General features: G+C 36.8%; 1 protein-coding gene across 18 annotated transcripts in view; it reads left to right on the top strand.

Annotated features, from left to right (window-relative positions):
* LOC108147427 (protein alan shepard) overlaps positions 1-15,521 on the top strand; it is a 127,812-nt gene that overhangs the window by 101,001 nt on the left and 11,290 nt on the right. Inside the window, exon 1 of one of the 18 annotated variants that reach the window (XM_017273902.2) lies at positions 103-727. The exons of the other annotated variants lie outside the window; for them this stretch is intronic. The gene's annotated coding sequence lies outside the window, so the exon portion shown is untranslated. Of the gene's footprint in view, positions 1-102; positions 728-15,521 lie in introns of those variants that run through there. 18 annotated transcript variants of the gene reach the window in all.

Genomic DNA, 15,521 nt, shown 5'->3' with positions numbered 1-15,521 from the left:
CTCCCTCTCTCGCTCTCTGCGCATGCCCTCGGCCGCGCTGCCTCTGCCGCTGCCTACGTCGACGGCGCGTTGCTTGAATTCCGTTTTCAGCTCGCTTCACAGTTTGATTTTAATTTTTGTCGCGGTTAGTTCGCAGAGCGCGAAGTTTGTCCACTATTAAAAGAGAATTTTGCTAAATCTCTCCTCCCAACTAACTTCCTCCCAAATTTCGAGATCAGCTGCTCTCGCAACAACCATAACTGTAGTTACTTCGACTCTTTTCCATCGTTCGTTTTGCGTGTGTGTGTGTCGCCAAGTGTTTATTTGTATGTGCGTACGCTTAAAGCTGACGAACATAAAGAAAACGAAACAAGAAAAATATAAATTATAGCAAAATAATAATTTATAAGCAGAAAGAGAGCGTGCATACGTGTGTGTGCGTGTGCATAAAAAATATATAAAAATAGCAATAGAAAGTTGTTAAAGCGTTGGCAAAAAAGCCAACGAACAGCGAGAGGAAGCGGAGAACAAAATAGTTAAAGCCAACGTTGACTGCGCTGCCCACGACGCTGCCAGCGTCGCACTTGAAAACGTCGCAAAAGTTTGTAAACACGCCAGTGTGTGTGCGTGTGTGTTTTTGCCGGTGTGACAGTGTGCGTGTGCCTAGAAAAGAGTAAAGTAGAAGCCGAAGAAGAAGAAGAAGACGAGGAAGAAGCAGAAAAAGCAGCTAAGAAGCCGACAGCAAAAAGTAAATAAAACCAAATAGCCTTTGGCAAAATACTATTAAATTAGACACATACTCAAATTAATAACAAAAAGAAAAAATGAATGATTCGCCCACACACACACTGAAATTCGCCATAAAGTTCAATGTCTGTTTGTTTGTTTGTTCCAACATTTTAAATAAATTTCTCTCTCTTTGTGGCGTGTATAATTAAATAATATCATAGTGTGTGTGTGCGTGTTGAGATTTTTGTAGAACGTTTCGCCAGCGATTAAAGGTTAGCCACATTTTTTGGCACAAAAAGTCATAAAAAACCAGCAGACAAATGCCAAACATCAAGATAAAGTTCACCAAACAAATGGAAGGAAGGGAACTAAAAAATCAGCTGATTTTGATTTCCATTGAGAATTACCAGCCTGAATTCCAGGAAAAGTTCTTTCTGCTCTTTGTTTTTGTTAAGTTTTCATTGTGACGTATTTTAATTTCTGAGAAAAATATTGCTCGCAACGAAAATTGAGAGTTTTTCCCTTTCTAAAATTACTGATTTTATTTTTTTATAGTAATTGGTAGATAATAAGGTAATTATTTAGTTGATCTCTATTGTCACTAAAACTCATTGAACTTTACGCTCAGTTCTAAATTTAATATGACTTATAAAATTGTCTTCATGTTTCAAATATATAATTCGTTAAAAATCTTTTAAGAACAAAAAAAGCATTGTGCTTTACAGATTTTCTATCTTAACGCTTATAGAATAAAGAAGCGCTGCTTTTAAATTAGTCAGCCCTCGGAATCATTTGATTCAGATTGCTGTGAGTATATGTCTGTACATGAGCTGGTGGTGCCATGCACGATTGTGTAGAGTGCAATCGGCCCTACTCATTTTTTATGCACTGAAAAAAACATTTCATATTTAGTAATCACAAGTTTTAAGATCTTTTTTTCCCAGTGGCTTTTCCTGAGTTGTTCGAATAACAATTTAAAACCAAAACTTTAAACAAAGAAGTACTTCTCTTTTGGAATTTTTAAGTTTAGTTTTTGTTTAACTTGTCTTAGTTTAATTATTTTTGACCATAAAATTGAAATGTATTTTGAAACAAACAAAACCAAAATAATTTCCAGTGATATTTTACCCTATTCAAAGAATACAGTCTGATATGAAAGCGACGAGGCAACGACTGATTAAGTCGCCCGACTCGCCCCTCGCGCTTTTGGCACCCCTTTCCGTCCCTTAGCCACGCCTTAAGGTCGAAGTGCCAGTTGAGCTTGTGAAGTCCAAAGTTAAGCCTTTATTTTGGGTGTTTGCAATAGTAGTAGTGCCCGGTTGTGCGATAAAAGAGGGCAACTTTATTTTTGGCGTTTTTGGTGGCTTTTGTTTGTGCACTTCTTTCCTTGTGCTTCCTCTTATCGTTTGCTACTTTCTGTCCTTTGTCTCGCCGAAAAGGAATAAGGGAATAAAGAAGACAAAGTAAGACATGAAAACAACCCTCGAAAATGGGCAACAATGAAATTTCTTAACAGCTTCAAGGAACTTTCTCTGGAAACAAGTTGCAGTCATTGCACCCTCCTTCTCTTTATATCCTTTTTTCTCTTCTCAGCCCACGCCCCAAAAACAAGGCGAGCAGACTACATCGTTAACCTGTCCCAGGGCCTTAGGGGATTATTTTGCCACCCCACCGCCCCCAAAAACCTCATCTTGTTCTTTGTTTTATTTCTGTAACAAAGTAAAAGTTGTAAAAAAATAAGAAAAGACAGCGAAATAAGAAGAGGGAATAAAAAAAGCAAAGATGCTGAACGTGAGCGGAGAACTGTGAACTCTCACCTCAGCACATGTCCTTAAACAGCTGAAGCATCCCCTCTTGTGACCCAACCACCCATTTAGTTTCACACTGAAATAAATGTAATCCCAAAATTATCAAAAAAGATCCTAATTGTTTTACTTTTTAAAATGCAAAATGCAACGCGTAATTTTAATGTGATCCAATTTATTAGTTTTTTATTATCCCTCCAAAAAAAAAAGGTACCATTTTGAAATATACTTTTCAATCTTCAGGAAAGAGTATAAGGGTTTTGTGAAAATGTTAATATGAAAAATAAAACTTTATAAAAACTTTATCCTGGATTTATGTATAAAGACATTTCTCAGTGCAATTTTGCAGCCTGCTCATCTTCATCTTTTTACCATTTTCGGGGTTTTCCTTTGCTTTTGCCTGGCTCATCTGTTTTATGTCTTTTTGGCCGCAGCATTTTTTATGGTTTGTTGGCAATTTCAGGATTTACATATTCCCTTTTGCCCACCCATTTTATCCGCCCACCCCCTGTTTTATCCACCCCCACTCTGAACTTGTACTCGCTTTGCTTTCCAATTATCGCGCGGTGTTGACTTCCTGGCCCAAAGGAAAAAGGAGCAGAATCGGACAGAACAATTTGTTAGTCAAGTTGCTACATTTTCCTTTTTCATTTCGGGGGGTTGCTAGGCGTTTTTTTTTCGGTATTATTTGTGTGGAAAAGCGTTGGTGTGAACTTTTGTACGTGCTCAAAAATGCAAATCCACCGAAATGAAACGCAGCAATAATAACAAAATAAGACAAAAGAAAATATAATAAAAAGTACATGAGCGACAAGCGTAAAAAAATAAACAAATAATGGGTTCTACACATTTGAAATGTTGAAATAATACAAAAACAGAACAAGCTTGGGAATAAAACACAAATAATTAAAAAAAACGGTTAAAACCTATGGAAATAATAACATTTTTAATACAACTTTGAAGATGGGAGGGCGAGCATTCTTTCTATAACTTTCGCTTTTATTTTGCTGAAACACAATATTTTATATTAATATAAAAAGCCTTTTAGATAAAATATCAAATTTACGATATTGATGCGTCATGAAAGGCTCTTCGGTTTTCCCCATCACAAAACGTCTCGAATGACCATCAAGTTTAAAGTTTCCATTTTATCGGAAATTAACTTGACATTAAAAATTTGAAATTGAGTTTTTCCCCCTCTTTAAAAAACTCGTATGTTACAGTCCAAACAAAACCCATTTTGCTAATCTAATAAACTTCAAACAAATAATGGTGAATTCCTGGAATTTACAACGAATGATATGGGAAGTCGTCGAGAAAAGTAAGCGAGCGGGGGTGGAAAAAATAGCCCCCGGCACATTCTCCTCCCTCGATAACAATATCGAGTTTAGTCAGCCCCCGGCGATAACACGAAATGTCCATAAACCGAAAGTAAAAAATATTTTTCCCCTTATCAGTTTTGTGGAAAAAAGTACAGAAAATATTATGTCAACTGTTTGACAAAACAAGAGTGATAGATACTATATGTATAAATATATATATTTATACGCTCGATCAAGTGACGCGACTGCTGATGAAACTTTTTTATAAAAATGAGTCAACGCCGTAGAATGAACGTGGCAAGGGGTATAAAGAGTAGGGCGTTTGTAATCAGGTTGAGAGTGCCTAGTGGGAATATGAGAGGGAGAGACCGTTTCCCCGAGGTTTTAAAGCTACGCTATGTTAATATGCACAGAAATTTGTAAGATAAATTTACTTGTTTATCCCTTATTGGTTCTATTTATGAGCAGTGTGGTTGATAAAATTAATAATAGTTTAATTATTAAAAATTATTAAAAAATATATCAAAAGCAAGTTGCGTCAGAAGCATGTAGGCTATACTTTATTATTGGGTCAAGGTTTTTGTTTTGATATTCAAATACAAGATAGATAGCAGAAAAATGTAGCTACTGTATTTTAATTTCTTATCATATGAAAGATTTCCAAAGTATTTAATATTTTGTGTGTAATCTTTTATGAAAGAATATATTCAGAATAACCAGGTCATTCTGAACTATTTTTAAATACTTTCGCAGTTTAAAAATCGTGATTTCTGAAAAGTGTATAATTTAGCTATCATAATCTAACCTTTTATAATTTTTCAACTGATAAATGTTTGCCTTTATTCTAAAATGTAAATTAACTCATAAAATGGTTTTTATACACTTTTGTTCATTAACAAAGATATACAGATTTTCATAAGTTTTTACTACTTATCTATTTCTGGACTTCCTCTTCTTCCTTCCGCTGTATTTTACAGCTTCTTCCAAAGATGATTGAATTTTAGCTGTTGTCTTGGCCACAAAGTGTTGTCAGGTGCTTTTTATGGTTTTTGCTTTCCTGTCGTTTCTCTTTTAAAGGTCAATTCGCTTGCGCTTTTTTGTGTGTGTTTCGATTTTACTTCGTTTGCTTTTGAAGTGAGTCATTTTCAATTCACACAAAAACACAAACACACGGAGCCCCAGTGCTTTAGTTTGCTTTAGTTGTTAAAGTTCGTTTATTCCGCGGCTTTTGCTGGCCAGTGTAATTAACGTAGGCGTTTTGTTTGCACGGGGGACACATTTGTCTCGCTCTGAAGCTTGCACTATCTCTGTTTCTACCCGGCACATGTGGCGTATGAGTGATAAAACATTTTGTGTATTTTCCTCTATTAATCGCCAGCCAGAAACAGGCAAAAGAACAAAAATAACAGATATCACCTTTAACAGTTGCAACCTGTGCTCTGGTTTTCCAGTTTACTGGCTTTTCGTGTTGATTTTGTAGAGTGGTCAGGTGCTGTTTAAATTGGTCGGGAAAAATGGTTGGGAAAAAGCGTTGATGATAATGGGAATGAAGTCGTTTCACATTTGCCTAATTGTTAATGGAGTGTGTGAGTGTGTGTGTGAGCCTCTGTATACCTGGCTGTGCAAGTTAGGTCAAAACAATTGCAGGTGCAATGATATGTGGCATATAGATGATATGTTTCATGTCGTGTAGTGAACATCATTAACGTTTTGAGTTTAATTTCTAAAAACTTAAAGAGAGCTTTGGGAAAAACTGAATTAAGTTCGGCTTCAAATTACTTATTTTTTTTAAATGAAAGACAACCTTTAATAATGTTTATCTTTGCTGACTTATTTTAAAATACTTAGTATATACACAGTATAACAAAACGAAGCACGTGCAGTTTTCCGTATGCCGATTTTACAAAATATCCGTTCTTGTCGCTAAAAAATTGGGAAACTTGTGTAATGCGGTGAGAGTCGGTTCGCCAGGCCTATTCACATAAACTCTACTCCATTTTCCTTGCTTCAGTACCTTGTTATCTCTGCTGCCCGCTCATTATCCTTTGCCCCCCCAAATATCGCCATTCCATCCCTTCTTTTGTTCCACCAGTCCCCATTGAACAGTTCAATTAGGTTGAAAATCGGTCGGGGCGGGTGCTTTTCACCTCAGTAAATGTTGTTGCCCCTCCTAATTTGCACTAAATGGAGATACAAAGCCTGTCACTCCGCTCCCTGTTGCCATCCTTATTGGTACCACACTAAATCCCTCATTCCGACGACCCCCTTAAAACGTTAGTAGTCTGACCAAAAAACCACTTAGCGAAAGAGAGGGGGATAGTGGTGGAGAAAGAAACAGAGGCAGCCGAAGCCAGCAGAATTTTAGGTTTTGTGCTTGAGTTGACTTGCTTTCAGCTAAGTTTTCCTTTTTGTAGCCATATATGGGTAAGCTATTTGTTGGGTAGTCGGTTCTCAGGGGGAGGGACACACACTTCTGCACTTCCTGTCTGTCACAGAAAGAGAAAAACGGCCGAGAAGCGAAAGAGACAGACGAACACACACTCACTTAAGGGGGAGATGTCAAGAAACCGCTTTCCTTTCTTTTTTGTCAGCTTGCAAATTAAATTTAAATACCCGCATAGAGAAAGAGAACTCTCGGAGAATGTGTGCGAGTGAGATGGCCATGGGTTTTAAGGGGCCACTGTAACTTTTTGCTGCATAAAACGTGTTGTCTTTGTCACTTTTCGGGCTGGCATTGTCCGTTTTTTTTTTTTTATGGAAGTGTGTGTGACTGACACTTCTGTGAGAGCGTGTGTGGAGTATTCTACCTTCCAAAACCCCCCCGAATACGACCTACACTCCCCTCGGGCATCACCCCCATTCATCTTTTAGAACCGACTCGTGCTCGTGTTTGAGTTAAGTGTTACTTCCGCTACACACGCATTCGACGAGACTCGATTCATTCATTATTTATGGGAAGAGAGAGGTGTAATAGAGAATGGGGAGAACATTGGATATTCTTCTCCACATGGGAAAAAAATCACAATAAATCCGAGGATCCATCAATGTAATTTTATATAAGTCAAACTGCCCATCTACTATTTTCTGTAACTAAAAATTCTTAAAATGTTCTAATTCTGTGTGCCCAAAAATAACACTGGAAACACGGTAATATGTTCTAAATTCTTAAACATTCGAAAATTAAACAGGTAATGTTTTAAGATTTGTATGAACAGAAACCAACGTTTTTGATCTAAACTAATAAAAAATATTTATAAAGTCTGGCAAAACAATAATTAAACCCTCGGAAATTATATCTCTGACGAGCTATCGTTCCCAAGACATTTGCTGCTACATACTGAACGACAGATGATTCGTTTTTGTGTGGTTTTTAGGATCCAACATAGGATGTTTTGTCCGTTCAATGTAAGGATAAGTATTGTTGTCGAAGTTTACGTCAACAGGGCCCTTTCGATTTATATTTAAAAATAACAAGTCTGCTATGCTATAAACAAATGTTTGAACTTTATTTCCGTATCTTAACGTCTCTTAAAACTTGAATTTTTTATGCGCCAAGTTTCAGGTACGAGTTTCTAAAGTTCGACTGCATACTGTTCTGTGTTTTTCGCTGTGTAGTTAAAACGGTAGATAGTGAGAATGAGAAGAGAATGAGCCGACTTTTCGTAGCTATTTTTCATTGTATCGCCTGAAGCTGAATTCAATTTAAATGCAGCATTTTTGTATTTAATTGGCAGACACCGCGAAAAAGGGGAGAGAAGGTAAAAGGAGATATGGAATCACTTACATACATAACCATACTATCCATACTTCCCGCTCTTGGTGTCCAAAACCCACTTGACCATTCTTTAACCGCGGCTTCCGATCACGTTCTGCAGCTTTATTTGATTTATTATTTGCAATTGCTTTTACTGGCCATTCCCTCTTGCCCTTTACCCCATGTTGTTCTTTTTGGCACCCACTCACACTCTGAGTTTTCTGCACGTTGTCACATAAATTATTATTTTTTTTACCCAAGCACAGAAATACGTTTATCCCTCCACCTCTCTCTCTTTCCCTCTGTGATTAGTGGTCATTGCTAATGTGGCAACGTCGGTAAATATCACGCGCCATATATCATGTAATAATAACCCAACATACATCGTATATCTATAGAAATACTTGCGTTGCATTGGTCAGAACAACAAAGGCGAGATCTGAAAGATTCGTTGGTTATAATGAAATAAAAATCTGGAAAGTGAAGGCCAAGCAATTTCGGATTCCCTAAAAAACACACCAAAATCTTTTTAAAAAAAGTCGTCAAACATTTAGCCTACAATTCTCACAATAAGCGTTTTTTAGACTACCTGATAATTCTGATATTTATTTAAAACATATAATCAGAAGAATTTCCAGCCAAATCTAATACTTTTCATCCTCTTTCTACTGGTTCAACTAGGCCCATTTAAATCAGTCGGATACTTTGAATTGAATTACCATTTGATTGACATGCCTAACTAATTTGATCGCCTTGTGCCCTTTCCCCTTTCCTAAGGGCTTCAATCTTCATTGAGACTGCCAGTTTGCTTTTGGCCAGATGCCAATCAAGGCTTAACTTTCTGCAGAAATGAGTTTGGTACACAAAATTGACAGGAGCAATTATGAGAGATGCCTTCCAGCCCAATCAGGTTATATTACACCTGAAAATACGTCTGATATACCCCCCCTTTTTCGGTTCAGTGGGCCTAACTAACTTTATATTTTGTCGCAGCAACATGCAAATGTCAATTGCACTTGGTAACTTGATGAACTTTGACTTTAGATTAGCAATTTACGGTTCCATCATTGATGGGATAGTCAAAGATACTTTTTGTGCTTCCTACTTTTGCCTGTAAATCCTCGTAGGGAATGGAGAAGAAGTAACTGCATCAACTGCAGAATTCATTAGCAGCTTCCATTAATATTCCATTTCCTGCTAAAAGCTTCAATTAAAATCTTATTTACAACCATTTGTTGTTGTTTTTGTATCTTGCTGATGCCCATTCCAAACTACACAAACAACGAAAACCATGGCCCAATCATACACTCAATTAATGCTAAAATGTATTATGCCAACAGACAATCGCTTTGGAGACCTGGAGACCCTTAGCCCCCTAAGAGCAGACGGGGCGGGTCTTTTGACCCCCTATATTACCCCGTTTTCTCCCACCATTCTGTCTGGCCAAGTTTTATATAATATATATATATATGTATACATTTTTGTTGCCCCTTGTTGGACTAATCGCGCTAAAATGCTTTCAGTGTTCCATTTTGGCGATAAATTTCTTGTTGGGCTCTGCCCTGCCCCTCTCTTTCTTTTTTATTGCCTTCCCTCTTTCACCTTTCGTATCGATAAATGTTTATCAGAATTTTGTGCTATCTTTGTCAGGTGGTTAAAGCAATGCAATCAGTGCGAATAGTTGAGAAACAACTGTTCGAACGCGTTTTCTGTCTGATTATGAATATAAAAACAGCTTTTCTTGATGACGCATTTTCCGTTTATGAGTTAACCGGCAATCGATATAGCATTCTTATCGTCTAGTGTTCATTTGGTCAATGGGTTATGATTTAATGGCCCTAATCACGCATAGGACAGAAATGGAAAGTCACGAAGTTGGAAATACCCCTAGAACATTGAAACTTTGATTAAAAATAGAAGACTATATATATACTCTTCTAAACTAAAACTGTATAGCTTATATTACAAGATTGATTAAAATTATTAAAGGAGAGTTTGTTGTGATAAAAGTGTAACTTATCTTGGATTTTATATATATTTTAAAAGTTCATAGAAAATTATATTAATTATACTTCAAATTAAGTAAGATATTTTATACCTTTACTTTATATAATCATAAATTTGTTGTAGTTTTCTATGTTTAAATCAAACATAAACTTTTAAAATTAAAAACACTTCATTCTTCATCGCGAATTTGAGTGTTTGTAAATCAAGAATTTAAGAATAATTCTTACAATAAAGGTTATTCATTCATTGCTTCACCTCAATTGAATAGGTTGCTATTCCCTTTTTTCTTTGAAATTCTTTTCCGTAATGCTTTTCCCATTCTTTAACCACATTTTCCCATCTTTGGATTCTTGACTCATCTTTTCTGGTTTTTTCTGTAAATGCCAAGATGCATTGTCGTCCGACTTCTGCGCGTCTTCTTGCGCTGGCCTGTCCACTCAATTGAGTTATCTGCTTTAATTCAATAAATTTATTGCATTTTATTGTGCGACTGTCGCCAAGTGGCTTCTACTGAGTCGAGAGTCTGGGTCCCGCCGTCTGTTCTCCATTTTTCGCATATTTGCGTAGGCCCCGCACTGCCACCCACTCAAGGGATCCATCCGACTAGTGTCTGTACTTGTATCTGTATCTGTGTCTGCCGCTGGAATATCTCGAGCTATTCGAGAGTATCTGGCGTTGACATGAAATTTAAACTGCGACCCATTGTCGTCGGGTTACACACACATTTTCCCTCTGCCCATTTCAATATCAAAACTCAGACATGACTTTTGCTATCTACCAGATACTTTTTCCGTCTGTCTTTTGTGTGTATGCGCGTGTATGCAACAAAATGTTTGCGGTTTAAGTTGGATTGTGAAAAACTGGGGAAACGGGGAAGGCATTTCCAGTGTACACAAGCGTAGTCAACGTTTGTGGCTTTTATTATCATTGTGATTATGCTTTCGAAAGGGGCGTACACTTTTATTTGCTGAAATAATTATGATTGAAAAATATTTGAATTGGCCATACATTTATAATAGTATACGCGATGAATACAATACAAAAGTATCGTCTTTAAATACCAAAAAACACAAAAAGAACAGTGTGTTCCTCTTGTTTAAAGAAGTTCAACCGAATTAAGATACATCTCTCGACAACTGTTTAGATAATTTATGTTTGAGTTTCGTCTTGTCTACTCATTCTTTCTTTCAAACAAAGCACGTGCTCATTGCGACTTCCAATTTAAGATAATACCGCCCCAAAAAAGAAGTAAAAACCTACTCAACCTTTTCCGAATCACGTAGAACAAACACAGAAACCTTTCCGCTTGATTAAAGTCTTGATTCTCATGCCATTCCAATCCGTTTTCTAACCTTTTTTCTTTTTGGGTCACAATCAGAAGTCTAACAACGAAACTTCCCTTGATTAGGTACTCAAAATTATGCAAATTTAATATACATCTCGTATAGAAAAAGGCTTAACCCAGGGCACAGTGAAATCAAAAATTTGTCAACAATTTTCTCCTTGTCGCTACGGACAATTTATTTATATTTATTATTCAAATAAAATGCCAATTGCGAAATTCCTATTAAAAATAGAACAAAGTGAAAACAATACAAATTTGTGTCAACCAATAAACTCGCAATGTTTACAAAACGAACTGAACAAAAAATCGTTGAAAAACAGTAAGGCAAACGTCACTTGTCCATAGAGTGTCAAATTTAAACTCAACAATGTGACAATAACTAGGGTTCAATAATAATCAATAGCAAAAAGAAAACTGAATTTATTTTTTTGCCGAAAAAATTGTTTGATTTTTTTGGGGGATTTTAAAATTCCGTATATACAAACAATTGAATTCAAAAATAAATACATATGAATAACAAAACAATATTTAAATTTCTGCGCACAAGAACGTTTATTTATAAATGAACTGCAGTATATACTAATTTATGGGGTCACTTGAAATGGCATACAATTTCTTGAAAGAAATTCATAAATTTTCTTTGATTAGACTCACCCACGAAGCAATTACCATCTTATCACGATGATTAAAAAAGTTTGCGAGCAGCTCTTTTCAGCCGAGATAAATTATACAACTTTATTTTGGTTTGAAGGTCGAGTTTAATAACCTTTTCATGGTCCGCCCAAACAAAAGAACAATGAAATTATAAATAATAAAAATTATGAAAATGTCGTTGAACTGATATAAAGTCCTGCCTATAATTGAAAATAGAACATTTTTTTTACAGAAGGAATTATAGTTGACGGAGGGCTTTGCTTTTTTTATTTTTGATGGAAGTTGTGGAGGTTGTCATATATTTTCCTCGTTCTCTGAATAAAATTCCACCTGCAGATGATTCGAAATGATTTGCCATTGGCATGTCAAACATTTGCAGAGGCAAACGCTGTCTTAAACCCCTAAACCCCAGTCATGACTTGTCTCCATCATTGGGGAGTGAAAATTCTCTTTTCACCCCCTTTCTGGGTGTTTTCTGCTGACTGTTATCTGACGCCTAACATTTCCGTTCCAGCAGTAGATGAATTCATCTATTCATCTATCAGTTTCATGCCAGCTTCCAATTGGAAACCCAAAACGCATTTAATTTATATAAGTCACGTGAAAGGCATTTTTTATGTTGCTTTCCATAGGAAAAACCCTCCCCAATCAGAAGAAAAGCTGGATTTGGCTCGCTGATTTGATGAGTTTTGCAACCCTCCCAAAGGGGTTTTCCAAAACGAAATCCGCTCGAGAAATAGAAACGTCTCCAATCGTAAGCGGACACGCATCCAGCTTTAATTTAACTCCTCATAATTCCCCATTTCACATTGGGTCAATGGCCAGTTGGGTTCTACATATTTTAAGAGCTCTTCGGCACCCGAAGTTGAAAGATTTTGGCTGGATTTCAACCTACATATGCTAACCAAATTTGACAGGCTGTCAAGCACTTGGACAAATAATAACTGTCACTAATCATGACGGAGTGGATTTATGCGGTGACTGATTTAGTGACTGAAAATAAGTGCACTCCATTTCGTATGCGTCTTTGGTCTTTGCATTTTGATTTATTAGTCAAGACATCCATGGTGGGGGGGATTGAAGGGGCTGGAGGGGACTCTGGGACCCCCCGAAGAAATCCAGAAGACTCGGCTCAGCTTAAGTGAATTATATTTTATGTGTGGCGCTCATGTCGTGGCGACATCATAAATCAAACAAAAAGTCCATTTGGTATTTCACACTTTCTGGCACGTGACTTTTTGAAGCGGATCTCGGAGATCTTTTGGATTCAGTTTCTCGGTATACATTTTGGTGGTTTTGCGGCTAATAATTGTTGATGACTTCTTAATGGAGATGTTACCATGGAGATGTTGTGATTGAAATTGGTGAAGCATTAATCACTCTGTCTCTTGTGCAAAGAGTTTAGTGTTTTATAATTACTTGATTTCACTTGATTTCCTGGAAAGGGAATTCATATTTTTGGGTATTTGGATTTATTATTTCTTTATGTCATATTTTACTTTGAAGTTTTTATTTGTATTACTTAAATATCTTTTTCAACTTGCTTAAACCGAGTTTTAAGTAAAAGCACTCAACCAATATTTTATCAGAGCATTAAAAGAAAAATGTCAGCTGTCAATCTTCATAATCGATTTATAAGGGCCATTTCCTTTCCTTATAAAACTGCCCGTTTTCTCAAAGTCCATGAACCCTTCAACTCCGCCCCCCAGGAAACTATTGTCTAATCTAGTAAAACCCAAATGGAAGAACAAACGAACAGTCATAAGTTCAGGCCATTAACAATTGCGTGTTCTGGCATCGTCATCGTCATCGAATCGAATCGCCGACGACATCATTGCTCGTTGTGTCCCATCGCTGCCGGTTCGCAATCAAAAAGTTTAGCTAGCTTATGCCATCAAATTGTATTTTTAGTTTGTTTCGCTGTTGCTTCGAGCAAATGCAATAAATAAGTAAACAAATTAAATGCGCATAAATAACAGCGGAGCGGCAAAGAGGTTAACATATCCCAACTATCGTGCTAATGTGCATAAACTTTAGCTCAAACACAGTTGGCCAAAGTCTCAGACTCAGACACGTGTGGGCCACAAAAATCAAGAGGAAAGCATGAGAAACATGGAGAAAAATAGCTAACGAAAGAGCCGGCAAAACGGAGAACCAAATAACTTATTAAAAAGCGAAAAACCGCGCAGATTTCGCAGCGTAAAATTTTTTGCAAATGACGCAATTTTTGTTGCCAAAAAAAAAAACTAGAAAAAAGACAACAATAAAAAGCTAAGCCGACGAACAGAAAATTAAACAAAATAAAAAGGCAGCCAAGTTGTCGTTGCTCATTTTGGCGTGACACACATAAGAATACACAGATACATCACCATATAGTATGTATAGTATATAATTTGTAGCTTATGCGGATTGTCCGTCGTTGCTGTGCGCATAAAATTATTAGAACGATATAATTTCATTATCAGACAAGCGACGAAGCAGCGAGCATACAGCGATAAAGTGGCAAAAAGCCGAGAGAGAAAAGTTCATTGGCACACAGGGCGTATGAGTGTTGGCTCAAGTATATTCGCACACTTATTCGCGCACACAGCGACAGATAAACAATTGCTGACTACAAAAATTGCTGGCTAAATTTATTATTTAATTATATTTTGCATACGAGAAAAGAAAGGAAGCAATTTCGTAGGAAAACTGTACAAAATATATCTTCTAGAGTGGTTCTGTGGAGTAACCTAACTAACGAGTTTGGGGAGTCAAAGTTGATTCGAACAGAGCCCAGAGATAGCGAAAGAGTTTATGATTTGTGTTGGTTGCTTGCAGAAGCGTGACTTTCACGTCTGATTATAAAACCCCAAAAAAAATATAAAAAAAAAATTTGTGTTGAATTTATTTTATCAGCCAAACACAGAATACCTTAAGGGAATTAAGTATACTACTAAAATACATTAAATTTTGTTTTTCGATATTCTGTGGTGTTCTGGCATGCTTAATCAGCTTAAATGACCGTTGAACAAAATACACTTACTTGAACTGATAAATTTAGTCTGTATTCGCTTAAAAATTAATTTTTATCTTACTACTTTCTCTCAAATTGCATTCAATTTTAAAGAACGGAATGTAAATAAGAACAGTCCCACAACATTGGGAAAAACCAAACCATGCTATAAACAAACACAAATTTTTTGTAGATCCCACTTGATTTCTGCCACTTTCAGAGATTTACGTTTTTTAAATCAATTTGTGACCTACGGAAGTATTAGCCACAAGCGAGGGGGCAATCATGACACGGCTCAATTAGCGAGCTTTTTTTTTATAGCCCAACCCCCCCCAATTCAGTGGCTTTCATGCAAATGGATTTTGCGGCTTGCTGAAAAGTTTTCAAATCCCCTCCCCAAAACCTGAAACAAAAGAAAAATTTAACAAAAAATGTTTGCTTGATTTTCGCTTTGCAATTTTTGGGAATTTGCAGTGCAACTTTTTGTTGGTTGCATATTTTAGCATTTCCCGCTGATGTGCGGCTGCTGCTGCTGTGCGAATAAAATAATGTTTTTGGCAAATTTTCAAAAATGTATCAATGGCAAAGTTTGTTGGAACTGTGTTTATGTGAGTGTGGGGCCATTGTTTGTTGCATACAAATTTTATAGATTTTCAACGCCTTCGAATGCAGCTGCCAAATATCCTGCAGCCTTATATGCAAAGCTCGAGCCGATCTCCGCCTCCTTCTTTATTCGTGTCCCTCTGGCACATGTGTGGCATTTTAAGTGAAAAACGCCATCGTCAGGGCTGTCGTCAGCATGCCAATGTGCCTTTCTCTTTCTTTCCCTGAGTCTACCTTCATACCTCTCTCTATCTGCATGGCCTCCTTAGCTCCATCTCCGTCTCTATCTATATAGCTATCGCCATCCCTATCCATTGTGTGTGCTGAG

The sequence above is a fragment of the Drosophila elegans genome, unplaced genomic scaffold, assembly GCF_018152505.1.
Source record: "Drosophila elegans isolate 14027-0461.03 unplaced genomic scaffold, ASM1815250v1 contig_208, whole genome shotgun sequence".
Lineage (NCBI taxonomy): Eukaryota > Metazoa > Arthropoda > Insecta > Diptera > Drosophilidae > Drosophila > Drosophila elegans.
The sequence above is the reverse complement of the archived record's forward strand: the minus strand, read 5'-3'. Positions and strand labels throughout refer to the sequence as shown.